We start from the raw sequence: 3783 nt of genomic DNA on the forward strand, positions 1-3783 counted from the left end.
CTCGTCTCATTTTCAGAAACATTCACTCACACAAAATCATGAAGCAATGGGGCTCCGAATGTCTGGTTACATTTGATTACTTCAACAACTAATCTGAGAAATAATTAGTGTAGGTGAGGAGTATGTTTTCGGTCATGAGCAAAGCCAATCAGACAGGATGCACATCCATCCAATCGTGATGGGACAGAAAATGAGGTCACGATGGCGCAAACAATCGAAACAATTATTCTACAGCTGCTGATATTCTATCGTTTCTGACCGCGATAAGAAGCCCCACATGAGGGCGAGTGTATTGATCTGGGCGGAGGGTGGGATGTCTGATCATTGCAGTGGTCATTATGCATGGGCTGGTTTCCCCCCTGCACTTATTAAGCTGCTTCGTTTTCTACCTGTTTTCATCAGAGCTCATTAAAAAACAATGCAGAAGGCCTGCCTATCTCAGCGCGCTGGTTGACTGCACTATAAAAGTCAAGAACTCATCACTTCCAGTGCTGTGATAAGCCCAGGGCACAAATTGAAACCGGTTTGATTAGGCCTTGTGGAAGGCTCTCTCTCTCTCCCTCTCTTTTTCCAGTGGGCTGAGTATCAGATCTCCCCTGAGGGTCGTCTGAGATGGATCCATGCCAATCCTTTGGCCACAAACTAGTCGGGTCCTTTCAGAACATGACCTGTGGTGCACACACAAACTAACAGTGTGAGGTCCAGTTGTGGCGCCTAATGTATTCAAAAGCCCTCTGGCAGTGTGCTGTGTGCATAAATTATCTGAGGTGAGAAAGTCAGACTGGATGTTGAATGTTTTCTGCAGCCTAAGGGCTGCTTGGACCGACTTGATGTTGTAAACGCCTTTAAGACCTCCCTAACTTTCTCGTGTCAAGGATAAATTTCTCTTTTCTACTTCTAGGCACTTGCTTTTCCTTGTTGCATGGCACTGCGCGTATTTGGCTCGAGAAAATTGCCAATTTTTCAAGCACCATAAACATTGTTTTGCTATACACACTTCAAATACAAGATGTAAACAGATGAAACAGGTCAATTCACAAGGACCCCAAAACATTGTCTATAGTGTTAAATTAGGCATTTACAATAAGGAGGTGCATATTGGCCAGCTTAGAGCAAAGCGATCTTTGTATTTGTCCTTTTTACAGTTAAGGGAATTTTCCAGTGCTAAAACAACGTCCTTTGTTTACAAAAGTCCCTTTCAATTTAAAAGTTTCATTCACTCGTAAAGTTTGTCGCCATCTAATGGCGTATTCATGTAACTTTCACTCAATGCATATTACGCACTAATGGACCCTTTCTCAATACGACAACATATTTATATAAAATAATATTTATTGAACAACAATATTTAAATGAACAACAATAGTCATTATGACAGCAGGAAATAAACACAATTATACAATTCAGTCAAACGTACACAAGCAGTGCTCTACAGGATGTAAGTTAAATATCGCCTTAATATTAAACTATTAAATTTAACATAGCCCAATTCGATTTGCTCAGGAACAATTAATAGATTAATAATACCAAAGTTTGCCCATTTTATGTACCCAAAATGAATTATATCTCATGTTAAATCAGCGGCAAATCCCCGAAGCACTGGCTGAGATGAAGCTGTTCTCGGCGGGTACACGAGCACTGAACAGCCGCTGCCAGCCTGGAGCTCATCTCCGAAAAAATCTAAGCAGATTGTAAAATACACGCTCTGATTAAATATTAGTCACATATTTCAGGTCTAAACAACTAAATTTTCACCTAAAAAATTCTTAAAGGTCCCGTTTTTCGTGTTTTTTTGAAGCTTTGATTGTGTTTATAGTGTGCAATATAACATGTGTTCATGTTTCGCGTGTAAAAAAACACAGTATTTTTCACATAATTTACTTATCTGTATACCGCTGTTTCCACTGTCATAAAAACGGGCTGATGACTTCCTTGTTCTATGAAGTCCCTCCTTCAGAAATACGTGACGAGTTCTGATTGTGCCAGCGGTTCCTGTGTTGTGATTCGACAGCAGCTTAGCGCTCCTTGCCCGGAAAGGTCACGCCTCTTACCATAACGTGTGCTGCACATAGTTTTACATGTGGATTATTGTGGTGTTGTGCCGAATGAACACAAAAGACAATAATTCCCAAGAGACTGAACTCTTTAATTTCCACAAGCAGCGACAGAAAATGTACAACGTTAGCACTCACTCAGAAGAGTACCATTATGGCCATTATGTGCACTGCAGTCCAACATTAACTATTGCAGTAAGGATACCACAATTATAATTTTCGGGAACCGAGTTAAACATAAATTGTAACCATTGATCTCTAAGTACAGCGTCCCTGGGAAGGCCAAACAAAGGTGATTGGACTGCGGGATGAAAATAACAGCGTTTCGACGACATGGCGACAAACATACTCTACAAACGCAACTCTTGCTCTTCTCTGTGGGAGCGCAACAAGACCACGCCCCCTTTTTTGTGTATTCCTGTGGGCGGAGGTTAGTCAAAAAACTGTTTTAGTGACGTCATTAAAGAAGGAAGTAGAGGGATGTAGTCCAAACGGGCCGTTCGATGTAGGCAACTTCTGTTAAATAAAATATCTCACTTGGCATTGAACTTTGAGCTTTAAAATTTTACAGATTTTATTTATACTCTAACAACAACATTACACAATAGCTAAAGTTTGAAACATGGGATCACGAAGAATGGGACCTTTAAAACTACAGTTTGTACACATACTATTAACATCCAGCACAACTACACAATATGTTTATAAAATCTTAAATTTTATTAATATTTAAATAAAGGGTCATGATGATGATTTTTTTTTTTTTTAGGCCGGACATCAATTTTGGACACTTTGGCTGTTGATCTGTTTCCTTTTAATCTGCTTTGGAACTATTTAAATAAGATCTTAGCTCTAAGTAAATTAGAGCTGAATAAATTATACCTAGTTTCATATTGTTTGAATCAGTATAGAGACTATTTAGGATTTATTGTTATTTTGATGAAGCATTATTACTTTTGCAAGGTATTATGGCTGCCAACTTGAAAATGTACAATTAATTTTCCTGAAATAAGCATTGCTTATTTAATTTCATACGATATTTTGACTACTGAAACCTTTACTGAGAACTGTAATCGAATAGCCCTGATGTATAATATGCAAAACAAAATGAATGATGTGTGCAGAATAAACTCATGCTGATTGTACAAAATGGTGGTGGGGAGTCATAAAATTGTCTCCATGGTTACCACATTTTACTTTCAAATAAAACTCTTAAGTGCTGTAAAGCTTCCTGTGGGACTCTTGTCTTCCTGTTGCAGGTCCCAGACTGACAGCCCTTAAACACTCTGCATGCATTCATTTAGTTTTAGCATAATGCTATTTTCTTTATTATTATCATGTAGAAGAGCACAATTACCTATTCCAGTGTGTGTGTGTGTGTGTGTTTTTTACTGATGTGTGTTTACGGTACAGTGTGTGGGAGAAGTGGTCCGGATGCAAATCATCCATGGGATTTGCATTTAAAACAGCTGCTGATAAACAAGCAATTTCACTTAAACTGGGGAGAAGACACTAACATACATGGATTCACTGCCACAGCTTTTCTCACTGCTCCAGATAGGGCATTTACTGTACATATTTTGTATAAATATGCAGTGACCCCAAAACCAATTTAGACACTTGTGCCACTTAAAAATGTATGAACGTCTGTGTTATATAACATGAAAGTGTGCTTACACTATCCTAAATGCCACATGGATTTATATAATTCAATGACATTTATACATTT

The sequence above is a fragment of the Chanodichthys erythropterus genome, chromosome 23, assembly GCF_024489055.1.
Source record: "Chanodichthys erythropterus isolate Z2021 chromosome 23, ASM2448905v1, whole genome shotgun sequence".
NCBI classification, from domain to species: domain Eukaryota; kingdom Metazoa; phylum Chordata; class Actinopteri; order Cypriniformes; family Xenocyprididae; genus Chanodichthys; species Chanodichthys erythropterus.